Here is a 13,170-nt window from a genome sequence, read left to right as displayed (position 1 = left end):
AAAGTAACAACAAATAAATAAAAGAATATTTGTGCAAAATTTGATCTTATGTATCTAAAAACCACTAATGAAACACCCTTTCATTTAAGATCGAATGTACTGTAAGATTGCCATGCTGAATAAAACAAGGCTGAAGTAATGCTGATTTATTGGCTTAAATGTGTGTTTCCTTCTCCCCAGTGCCATGAGGATACAACAGCAGAAGCACAGCATAAAGGGGTCTAATTCCTCTGTGGGATAATACAAGTGAAGGAAGGAGCTATAAAGGATTAAATGAGATAAAAACTGTTACCTGCAAGCAGCGACACCAGTCATTGTAGAAGAGCTGAGGGCTACAAACAGGGCATGTGTTTGCCTCCAGATTAAAGGCTGTGTTCTTTGAAAGGGTCTCCTTTTGGCCTGTAGAAAGGAAACAGGAGAAGGAGTCAGTCTTCATCTTATATACTATCATCTCAGACAGGAAATGCAGCTTCTACAGAAAAGCTGAGGAACCTCTCATCAAAGCTTAGTTAAAGACATAAAATAAATAAATAACAAGTCATTCCTTTGTTAGGAACTCTGTGAAAGGGCACTGAGCTCCTGCAGCAAGGCCTCTGCTTGCTTTGTTCTTACAAGGGCTAAAACTGTCCTGGTCAGTCCCCGGGGACAGGGTTGTGTTGGATGCAGTCTCCTGTGTTTTAAATGGTTAAAATAGCATTTTGTTCCTACAAGCAGATCCCACATTGCCAAAGGTGTTCCTGCTGTGCTTCCCTCGCCTCATTCCAGGAGGGGGTCATGCTCATGCTCCTCTGATTTAGACACACAAGTCCTTGCCCTTAAGGTCAGAAGGAAAAGAAGAGAATCCAGCCAGGTCCTTGCCTTGCCTCTTGTGATATTGGCCTGCACAGAGCAGCGGGAGCTCAAAGAAACAAAGCACATTTGCACCCTTAAGGGAGATGCAAATTATACCATTATAAAAATCCTTTGCTGACATAACTTTTTCAGCGCTGTGAATTGAATGACCTACATCAACAAACTGCTTTTAGGCTTCTTGTCAGCACTGCTGTGTTGAGCAGTGGTGGGGTGTTTTGCTGGGAACATGCACTTAAATGACAGCTCACCTCATAACAGACTTGTAGCACTCACCCACCAAACGTGTTTTCTTCTGATGAATTAACCATCAAATATATACCACAGCATAAGCAAATGTAATCTTAAATCACATGCCCTCCAGCCAGACTCAAACTTTGTGCTGTCACAACGGAACAACTGCCTAGGAAATTATCCACTTCTTGAAGTAGAAGTAACTCCCAAGAATTACCTCAGAATTACCCCAACTTCAGCAAATGACTAACTGCTTGTATTCTGGAGATCAGCAATCACCACTGTAATAGAAAGTTAGTTGCTTATATTCTGTGCATAATGAATAAATTACTCATATGACAAATTTCTCAGAGTATTTAGTTAGACATGACCTCTAAATTTTCACCAATGGCATTTACTAATCTAATCCCTGAGTCCTCAGTAGTATCTTTCTATTAAACATTCCTAGTAGGTAAAACATATCCGAAGAACTCAAAGAATTTTTGCTCCACGTCATATTTGCTAATTTCACCTAATATCTACTGATCAGGTGAAAACATATTAGAGAATATAATTCTCTGGATTAAATATTTTAAAATAAGTCACCAAAATGTTTTCAAGAATCATTGGTAAGGGAAGAACAGAAGGTGATCTAAGCGTGCTTTATGATGTGATCAATTCATCGCCATGCTTTGTTTTCTCCTTCTCAGCCTTTCCTAATTTACCTCCAGAAAGCTGAACTGGATAACATCATCCAGGTAAAGTGAGATGCATGTGATATTTACGAAAAAAATGTAAAGTCCCACACCTGTGGATATTTTAATTTCCTCACTCACAAATGGAATTTAAAAGGGGACTAGATGAAAACATTAAAAAAAAAAAAAAAGACAGATGAAATGACAGGACCTTATAAGGTAAACTGACAGGATCCTACATAATTTCTGTATCTGCACACCTTAATTTTTATTCAGCTATGAAAGGAAAGCTCAAAAAGGAACTAAGAGGGTTCAGAAAAGCAATCCTTCTTTGAAGAAGAAGCTGAAAGAGGGACAACTTTTTAGGAATGAGCAGAAAGAATGATTTCCCAGATACAAACCAAGTGATGTTATCTCTTCCACACTTTAAATCACAGGGAGAGAAAAAGAAGCTTTCAGTACTCTTGGGAGGTCTGGCAGATTTACATTTTTGGTTTAGATGAGATTTTAACTTCCCAGTAACACACTGATATTGGATAGACTACAACCACACAGAGCTATTTTGCTTCCTCCAATATTGAATGCCACGTGAGAATGGAAAGAAATCCTAATGGCAGAGTTTAGTTGCCTAAAACATTCACACCAGATGACCACGTTTAAATGTCCTCCAGCTTGTTTCTTTTCATCTTTGGAGGCAATATGTATTGCACAAGATAGAAACACAGTGTAATTAAATACAAATATACTTTAGCCTCTAAAAATAGATATTCCTCATATTCCTCTGTATTGTTTCTCAGTTATTTCTCTGATTCTAAACACACTGCCTGGTGCTACAAAACCTTGTGCTGTTTGGATATTTCTGTGGTCATGAGAGATTGAGCCATCACAGATAGGACATGCTGAATCTGGCCTGTGTGGAGAGAACATGGAAATACAACAGAAGTAAATTAAAACATCTGTATTTCACAACCTCTGAAGATGTTCAGAAAACAAATATAGCTGGTTTTTAGGGCTATATCTACTGGGTACATCAGTTTAATAACCTGAAATGGCTCAGAGGAATTTACTTAAGGAGCTGAAGACAATTCAAATGGTTGTTACTATCAACACAGCTCTCAGAGCAGGTGTGTAGTCCAGCTGAGGTTTACTCTTGGATTATTACACTGTAGGATGTGTGAAGACAACAATTTACAGTGACATTGGTAAATCAAATTCCTGTCTATGTTTTTCCCCACAAACATAAAGTGATGCCACAGATTTTTATTTCCTGATTTGCATCCAGTCAGAGACTATCTTGGAAGTTCTAGTGAAACCAGCCCCAGCTAAGGGATCTTGGATGTTTCCAGCATTGCAAATACATTTCTTAAAAAACATTTTTCCAGTCACACTGCACAAAGGACTCTAATATTCTCCTGCAACAAAACTCACCTGTTTAAACATAATAGATTTCAAAGATAATTTAATTGTGTCTATGTGAGAACTCTTTTTAAACACTGCTTTGGAGAGTAAACAAGATCTTGTAGAATATACATATTCTGATTTATTTCTATTATAGTTCCTTATTACTCCAATGTATGCCTGAGCTAGAATTACTAGAAACCAACAGAAAAACATCCACTATGAGATGGGCTTTATACACTGATTTTAACTAGGTCACTGCTTGATATTATTAATACAGAAGTCCACATTTCCTTTATGTCTTTCACCAAACTTTAAACTGGAAGGAATATGTAGATATACAAAGTAAAAAAGGATATTTACCATCTGTCTAAGAACTCATGTCCATACTTAGTCACCTAAAAAATTGATAGACTTCAACAAGCTCCCCAAGACAGTTTTAAAGCTCTGAGTATCTTCAAATGTGATTTGGCAGTGTCTCAGAAAACAAGAGAATCAGTTCAACCACAGAAGTTGTTTCCATTTATTTTCTCTTTTTTTTTCCAAAACAGCTTCCACATTGATAGCCCTTTTCCTCCTCAGTCCTTCCATCTGTATGAAGAACTAGGGGACAAGATAAGACTATGGACTTCATTTAAGTGTATCATATGGCTTCTGTATTTAATTTATTTTGATAATTTTGACAAGATAGAAGATACCACATGAGTAGATTCATGGAACCATAATAACTCCTGGAGATTATCAGTGTAAATAATGTACACAGATTTTATGTGCCCACGGAATGAAGTTGAGGAACGAGACTGAACTTTTTAATTATTTATTAAAACTCTCACTATCTTATGCCCAAGTGATTAATTCCATCGGTGAACCAGGGGTGTATATGCCATCTTAATCCAAATCTGCTCATATCAGGGGAAGAGGTTGAATAAGCTGCAACCCCCTTGATATCCTGTGCCTTTGGCTCAAGGAGTATCTTGCAGAAGAAACAAAAGATAAATATATGCTTGCTGTGTTTTCATCCTTTTCCCTTGCTCTCGAATGCTGGAATGACCATCCTTCTAACTCGACTCTTTTGAATTTAGTAAGGATGTTCAGCTCTTTGATAGCAAGTGATAGACAGCTTTGTGAACAGATGCTGAATGTCAGCTCCTTGTCAGCTTTGTCCCTCAGTTCTGGAATTATCTGAATCCAGACAGCCTGAAATTCTCTGTTTTATCTGTCCCATGAAATGACCCTCATTGCATTACCTGATGTGGAGAAATCCCCCATTCCCTGTGGAATCAGAGTCAGGGCTGCTTAGCTATTGACTGGGAAACATTTGAAGCTCTCCATGTATAGTGGTATCATGGATAATACTATTCCAGGACAATTGGCTATTGGAGCCATGTAAGGGCACATCGGGGAGGATGTTTGTTTGCCTTTTTATGCTTTGCGAGTGACTTCCATTCTTTCCCTGTCATTCCTCGGCAGTGAGGCATTTTCTGATGAGTGCAAAACACCCGAGCCTGCAGAGACACTCAATAACCATGTAGCATGCAAGAAGGAAAAGAGAAATATTTGAATAACAGAGCTAAATGAAATAGCAACTTTGCCTGGCAGGGTAAGGAAAACAGGAAAAGGAAAGAAGTGACATCTCTGCTGTAGAATAAAGAGGGGAATTCTTGATGTACTTGAATTTCAGATTTCTTCTCATCATGCTGGTTATGAACTGGTGGTTTTTATGGGACTGATTGACTTGTATAAAGTCTGTGCCTTAGTTTGTACAAATTTTTACATTGTAAAAATTTTGCTTTTTGTTGGATTAAATTCATAAAGGTTTATCAAGTAAGGAGTATCTTCTGTGGGAGATGCTTACCTTCCTTGGATAAAACATGATTTTTTACAAGGCTCAGTTCCCACTCTGCAGCCTCGGTAAATCACATGTAGGAGGGATATGCAACTTGAAAGTCTTCATTGAATTCAGTGGGGCTGACTATGACCCCAACTGCTGGGACAGTAGCAATTTTCACACGGCAAAATTTCTGTTGTCCTGCTGGAATAGTTGGAGATTGAGCATGGCAAGAAAAAAACACCCCGTCTATCTCACCCTTGAAAGGAACTGTCTGTGTCTAACAGCTCATCAGTCTAAGAAGCTGAACAAATCCTGAAGTCCTTTGGAGCAAGTAGTAAGTTTAAGAAATGTCTTTGGGCTGAGCAAGGAAGTTATTTGCTCCAGAGAAGTTTAATTATTGATAAGAGCGATAATGGTATCCTAAAGCCAACTGTTTAAGGGTAAACTCTGATTCATGTGCAGTATATGCATTGAGTGAAATGAAAAGAAAATTGCCTAAATATTTATGTTAGTTAATTGTGTTTATGTTAAAAGTAACAGTGTTTGTTTAACGTCTTTGCAAAATCTGTAAACTTGGCTTCTGGATAAAGGCCTTCCCAACACTGTTTAGGGTTACAGCCACGTGTTCCTGTCACTCACTCCTGCAGCAAACCCCGGCCTCTTTTATTCTCAGGTATCCAGCAAAGTTAACACTGGCTCTGCCTGAAATAGCCACTGAAACATTTCATGCATGACACAGAAAATACAAACACAGGGGCAGCTTTTCTTCTCTGTGACTGAGAGCAAGGGTTTGGATTTTGAACCTGAGGGTCTTTTGTTCTGCCTTTATTTCTGTATCTCTCCAAAGGGCTTTTTCTATTTAAATGAAACAGGGACCGTAAGTAGAAATGTTGTTTTCTAGGATTGATGAGCTCTCTCCTTGGGCTCAGCTCTGGCAAAAAAAAAAAAAAAAAAAATAAAGCCAGTTCTAACACACTTGCTGAAGCAAATTTTGAATTAGAAAGACATGAGCACAGCTTTGCCGGTTTGTACCATGAGAGGGTTTGGCCTTATATGTGGGGCACACTCTCCAGACACCATTGTTCACAGTTAACTCCCACTGAAGGCCTGGATTTAAAGAGAACTGGCTCAGACACATTCCCTGCAGTTGGTACCACAAGCAATAATCACAGCTTCTCCTCACACTTCCAGAAATATCTAGTCCTGAATAGATTTTACTCCTTTCTTAAGAATAATCACTTCCTTTTCAGCTTAAAACTTAACTGTGTGCAGTTCTCATGAGAAAGATAGTAAAAATATTTCTGAAATCAGCTGTTCTCTTAGGACAGCCTTAGCCTGCACCTTCCAGCTCCTGTTTCTTGGTAATAACCACCACTAAAATATTACAAATCTCTGCTTCAAAGCAGCTATCGACATTTTAGCATTCCCAGCAGCGTTAAGCTTTGCCGTCCTAAATGTCACAGTAAAAATACCTATCTGAAAAGCAAAGGGTGAAGGCTGGGCCAGCACTGGATAGACCTTGGTTTCAAGTGAAAAGTCTGTACATTAATCTGGCATCAGAGTTCTGTATTTAGTGATTTGTACAGCAGAGCAGGCTTCTGCTCAGTACTTGGCTGCAGCAGAGCATCTAAGCATGGGTTTAGCATTGAGCAGTTCAGTGCTAAAATAAACCTGCTCTTAAGGGCATGTCTGAAGGACTCCTGCCTTCTGCCATGTGCCCAAATCCTGCTGACACCAACTAAATCATGTCCAAGTAACTGCCACCAGGTCACGCGGTTGGTATCAAGGAGAGTTTGGTGTGAACATGGACTGTGTTAGAAGTTCATTTTCTATCTATTTTTTCACAAGAGCTTAAATGTGAGAACACGCTGACATTGTTGAGGCTTGTCCTTAACGGGTAAGATAAATTTCAGATTCATTCTATCAGTTGTTTTTTAATAAGAAATGTAAACAAGCAGGATCACTTTGCAATGGCCTCGAACAGGATCTTCTGTTAACAGTGATAGGGTGCCTGAGATTTACATTGTTGGTGAATCACAAGAATTTTCTCACCAGGGTTTGCCGTTGTCACTGAAATTTATTATTGATTATGGAAGTTGATTTAAGTTAGACTTCTCTGTCACTGACATTTAATTTTATTTTTACCCATAATAGAATATTAAAAAAAACCAGTGTTCAAAGGCTCTGATCTGGTGGCATTTAGACTGACTAGAGCTACAAAGTTATTCATGCCAAAACTGGTGCACAGAACCAAGGGGAGACTGTCTTGCAGTTCAGTGCTGGAGCACCAGTGATTGAAGTTAACAGATTGTGGAGTGATTTAGAAAGTCAATTAAGATAACTGGTATAAGTGCTTTATGCTTGAAGATGCTTTCAAGTTTCAGGTTTCTAAGTACAGACATACACCTAAAGAAATTTTTGGAAGTATTTTGCTTTCTCCCATTAGCTTCCAAATCCTTCTGAAAATCTTTTGATATAGAAATGCTAAAGGTTAATCGCTGGTGATTTTTCTAAATAAAAACTGTGGGGTGGCAGATTCTACGCGTGACTGGTGGTCTGCCCAGTGCACACCACCCCACACAGCGAGTGGTGTAGTTAATTCCAGAGCACAATCTTTCAGCAGCTCTGTAAAATCATGGCTGTGCAGAGCACTCTGATGTTTCCCTGGCAGATCATGAATTCCAGTTGCTGACTGGATGCAGATACTACAGATAATGTAATATCCAGTCTTTAAGGTTCACATCCCTGCCAGCATCACACCTAGGAATGGTTTACTGGGAAGGTTAAAGTTATGCTCACCTTGGCTGCTACAAAAAAAAAAAAAAAATCAAGAATGCTGATTTCAAAAGGCATGTTTGGATGGTTGTCTCTGAAAGGATGCTTAATAAGGCAGATGTTTTTCATCCAGTGCCGAGTTCGCAGTAATACACACTCACTGTCCACATGTTCTCTGTAACCCTAATCATTCACATGCAGCCCTAAAAAGGGGTGCTCCAGCCCAAGTGAGTCAAATTCCATCTTGTTGACACAACCCACTTCAGCTGTTACTAGGGCAAAAATGTTACTATGCTATAATTAATCTGGGCTGAGATTTAAGTGTCATTAAACTAGTTGCTGCCTCTCCTAAACACTGCATTAATCTGTAGTAGAGGGCAAAAAGCAGAGCAAAATTAAAATCAAATGCAGTGATAGCTTCCAAACATGAAAACCAGTCTTACAAACATCAATAATACAATATTAGTATATGTTATAAATCCAAACAACTGTGTTAAGGGAAGAACTTGGCTTTCTGCACTCTATACAAAATATATGGTGGCACTAAGAGAAAACCACTATCAGCAAAGTTAAGTTTGAACCATCAGAATGGAAAGATAAAGAACTTCAAAATTAAAATTTAATTATTAAATTAAAAGATAAAGGCTAAATGCCTGCATAAAAGCAACTTGTTTGTCAGAGCCAAATAAATATGCTCCACTTTTGCCAAAATTCTTCATGTAAAGTACTAAGAGACTTTCAAACTGCTTTTTGTCTGTTTATTGGGAAAACAGAATGCAGTAACAATACTTGCAAAATTCAGAGGGCTTGAAGTGTCTTGTGCACCAGGACTGAGCTCAACATCTGTCTGTGAGAAAAGCATTGCAGCTGCCTTAGAAGAAAATCCATGTTCTGGTGCAACAGAAAGGATTTGTGCTAAAACAATAGAAATTACCATTCTCATTTATGATGAACCAATTCCTTATTACAGAGGGAAAAGAAAACACCCATAAACCATCTCACTCCACTTCTCTAGCTATCATCTTACATTTAGTACCTTAAAAAAATATTCATGGCAGGTAATTTTTTTTTCTCCTCTTTTACAGAGGTCTGAGGAAGCAGAAGCATTAATGGAGAGCAAGAGCCAGTGCCTTGGTTTGCTCTCCTCTCCCTTGTGCACATGCATATGCACTGGACAGATTGCTCTGGCATAAACACAGAGGAAATCCTCAGCAAAACGGAGGAAATTTGACATTGGGGAAACCTCTGGCTGCCTTTAGAAAGTGGAATTAAAGGGACTTGGTTTTCAATAATACAAGTGGGAACGGGACTTTTAAGAGAATTCAACTCCATTTTTGTCATCAAAACACAGAATATCCTGAGTTGGAGTGGACCCACAAGGATCACTGAAGTGCAGCTCCTGGTCCTGCCCAGGAAGGCCCAGGAATCCCACCGTGTGCCTGAGAGCTTTGTCCCAGATGTCCATAGAGGGTCAGTGCTGCTCAGTGGCAAGTGAAGTGCTGAGCATTCTCCATTTGATCTCATGCACCATGGGAAAAAAAAAAAAAAATTGGACTCTCCTTTTATGGGAAGTGTTTGCTACCATAACTACATCTCACAGGACCCATCACTATCATTGTTATAAATGAACACAGTGCTTTTATCTGAGTTGCTTCCTCAGGCTCTCAACAAGATCACCTCTTATATATCAGAATAGTTTACAGAAACTAAACCTTGACAAAGGATCAAAAGGCACAACTGTTTTTAAAATCACTCTCCCAAAACAAAGGCCTGGTTTTGGAAGGCCCAGAGGCAGGGACTGAAAGTGGGGTTCAGTTGCCACAGGGACGCAGCTCCTGCCCGGTGTGGACAGCCAGAGCCCTCAACCCACAGATGTCCTCACAGCTGTGCTCCAAATCTGCAGCTGAAAGGAGAACAGCCAGCACTGATCGGAGCTGCTGATAGCAGGAGCTTTAAGGTGCTTGTGCTAATCAAGAGGAGCAGGCTAGCAATTAGTTAATTGCATTAAAGAAGCATGAGAAAACCTGAGCTGAAGGATATAAAGAAAAACAGAGAAAAATAGAAAAAGATGGTGATAAAAGACTTTGCTAATCATAAACTAAGAAGCCAGTTATGTGGAAGGGGTGAATCTTTGACAAAAGATCCCATAATTATTGAAATTCAGGACAAAACTTTTGGAAAGAGATATAAGAAAATCCAGAAATGAACCTTTGCCAAATAAAGAAATTCACGCTGTCCAAGAATGGAGTTTCTGGGAGCAGCCAGCTCTGATGCAGCATCTCCTAAATAGAATTCAAAATACTGTAAGAATAGAGACAGAAGAGAGAGAGAGCTCACAAAAACTAACCCAAACATCAACAACGTTGCAGCAACCACCTCAAACTAAGGCAATGCCTGGCAGTAGGAAAAAAGGGTTGAAGAAATTCAGTGGATCACTTTGGAAATGGTTCTCAGCAGCAATAGAGGGTAAACTATTTAGGTAGAAAGGAAAAGAGCAAAACTGCTTCTTTGGATTACTGGACAGCATTGTCAGTGACTGAAACATCACCCCAGGAGCACACGAAATACCCTTTCCATCTAATGGGATATTAGACATTATAGCTATGTTTCATCAGAAAAAAAACAATGCAAGGATAAAGAAATAGAAATAAAAGGCTACAAAAAAGAACACTGACACATATTTTTAGGTATAATAAAAAATAAGGATGAAGAAGTAACATCGAACGCATACCTTGGTGTTCATTCAGTCTTCTCTTCGGGAGACATCACACCCCTTTCATGTCATGTTAGTTGTGTTCAGTATCAGAAATGAGAGAACTGAAAATATACTATAAAAGTAAAAGGCCTTTTTGCCTCCTTTAACCCCTGGGGCAGAGGACAATAGAGGTGTGAGACCAGTCATGTGCTCACGTAGGTAGGGCTGGTAGAAAACAGTGCCAAAATAACTGCCCAGCCAGAGCCCTGTGAAGATCAGATGATGACCTGCAAGTGGTCCTATGAAATGATAAGTAACAGCAGTGGGGTTTTATTGCCTGTCACCAGATCATGCTTCGTTCAGGAAGAAAAGTGAGAGCCAAAATGGCAAAATGTATGAAAAAGATACCAAAATCACTAAGAACTGCCAACCCATAGTTAATGGGGAAACACGTAAATAGTCCATGTGATTTGGGATTCAGAGATACTCTACCAGCTTTTGTTTTACTTCCCCACAGCTACAGACAGGCTAGGAATGGAGATGCTGGCCTAGGAATTTGCTCACACAGGTCCATTAGTCCTGAAGACCAATTACAATGGAGGAAAAGCTCACACAGGTGCCAGAAAAGAGATCGCAAGGGGCACCGAGCACGGGGCAAACTCCAAAGGCTGAGAGAACAGGCCTTGAGGACATGAAACAACCAGAGAAACAGGACTTACAGTCTGGTAGCACTGATTTCCCAAATGAGCTCTCGTGTGAAGAACTGCTCAGGGCATCTCAAACACTAAATGAACGCTCCTGGTGAACTGATATTATTAAAAATTTTGTATGGACCTCTGTCATATTCGGTGTATGCCCACCAATTATCTCTTTCGAAAGAGAATCTTCTTAGGATTCTCTATAATCCTATTAGCTGCTTGGGGGGCCATGTTTTATGCTCTTGCACACCAACAGATACCAATCCATTGAGTAGTAACAGGTTTCTACTACCTTTTGCAGTAAATCAGAATATCTTCCTTCTTCCTCTCTGCTCTTGGGGCAAGACGAAGCTTTTAGTGATAAGTTTAAATGGTAACTGTATTTTCTACTGCAGTGTTCCAGCTCTCAGGATTATTCTGATACAATTAATACTGTCAAAGCGAGTGTAGATTTCTTGCTGTTTGCTTGTAGTAGAAAAGAAATGTATTTTTATTTTTCAAATTAACAAATGATAGAACTGAAACGATAAAAAATGAATATGAAAGGAATGCTGTTAAGGCTGAAAAAACCCTCTTCTTTCAAAAGAAGAAAGTTTTGTAGATGTAGAGGGACTTTGTTACAGATTACGGTCTCTCCAGTTGCTACTCTTCACTTTCCAGGACAGAAAATAGGAAAAGTAGCAAAATAAAAATGAAAGCAAAATTTATCATTGAAATTATTCCTGTTGTTGGACTCAGTGGCATGAGAGAGGGGTAGCCAAAAAATTGAAAATTAAGATTTAGAAGATGAATCTTTTACATTATAACATAACATAAAAAAAAAGCACAGTGGAGTTTCAGCCTTTGTATAATAGAAACTGCTCTGAAATTTCAAAATGTTACACTGAGAAACTATTTACTGGTTTTGAGCAGTTGTAAGATCGAGGGTGTTAGATGAGAGCCTCTTGCTTCTCTTACTCTGGAAAAAGTAGAGGTAACATAGGAAATGCAAAACAAAGTGGATGAAAAACAGTCACCTCTCACCCAAATAAATTATTCCTAATCCAATCTGAGCCACAGAATTCTTATGTAATTCTAGGTAAGTCACTTAAACTGTAGTTTTCCCAGAGGATGTCTTGTTTATAGTCTTGCACAAACTCTGAGTGTTTGACTCAAGGCAACAGAACAGTTATTGGAACCTGCTTTTCTCAAGCTGAATGTTTTTCTTCTTTCTTAGCTGCTTTTTAACTTCTCAGAAATCTGTAATTTCCTTCTGTTGTTCCTAGGCCTTTTAATCCAATCAGGGGGGAACAATCACTGTAGGATTAACATCTTTACCAGCTTTTGAAGCCCAAGTTTTTCCAATCTGATAGAGATATAAAATTTGTCACTGAATATACATGGTTCAGTAGACTCATGTATACATACTTAGTGGACTAATTCCTCCTTGACCAAAAATCATTTTAGACTTCCACTTCAAACAAACAAAAAAGAAGTAAATCTGTCATATTAATTCAGTTCCCTGATGGATCCCTCAGGGAAAGGGCCAGCATTGCTTTTCTTTTAAAAGCTCATAAGATGTGTTTAATTTGGTTCTGTAGTTATTTGTTCAGTATGCAGTGCAAATTTTTCTGGCTACAGACATGGGATATGGTAAACCTTTGCCTGGATCAATGTCCAACCTCTTTTAAGTTGTGGAGAAAGTTACTCTCTCATAAAGTTCAGACCTGCCAGACTCAATAACTCTACAAAAATGTTCAGATGAAAATTGCTTCAAGCAATCCTAGTAGAAAGCCAGCACCTCACCCCTAGTTTAAAGTTATGATCCTTATCAAAATTAATTCAATAAAGAAGTAATGTACTTCAACCTAGGCATAGAGAATAATTTTCTGTCCTGACTGGTATAAACTTTCAGCTAGGGACGTTTAAACTCTGGACCTGATCTTTTAGAGCAAATAATAAATTACAGACCTAGAGCCTGCAGATTATAGCTGAGGTTGAACCATCACAAATATGTTGCTACGTCTAAGATGAAAA

At 38.8% G+C, this 13,170-nt stretch overlaps 1 long non-coding RNA gene across 1 annotated transcript in view; it reads right to left on the bottom strand.

Annotated features, from left to right (window-relative positions):
• Window positions 1-306: 306 nt before the first annotated feature.
• Window positions 307-13,170, bottom strand: part of LOC114057708 — a 65,001-nt gene continuing 52,137 nt past the window's right edge. Inside the window, exon 3 of the long non-coding RNA XR_003571284.1 lies at window positions 307-399. This is a non-coding gene — a long non-coding RNA (uncharacterized LOC114057708). The remainder of the gene's footprint in view (window positions 400-13,170) is intronic.

The sequence above is a fragment of the Empidonax traillii genome, unplaced genomic scaffold, assembly GCF_003031625.1.
Source record: "Empidonax traillii isolate 1590-97213 ecotype Southwest subspecies unplaced genomic scaffold, ASM303162v1 scaffold143:size1492093, whole genome shotgun sequence".
NCBI lineage: Eukaryota > Metazoa > Chordata > Aves > Passeriformes > Tyrannidae > Empidonax > Empidonax traillii.
The sequence above is the reverse complement of the archived record's forward strand: the minus strand, read 5'-3'. Positions and strand labels throughout refer to the sequence as shown.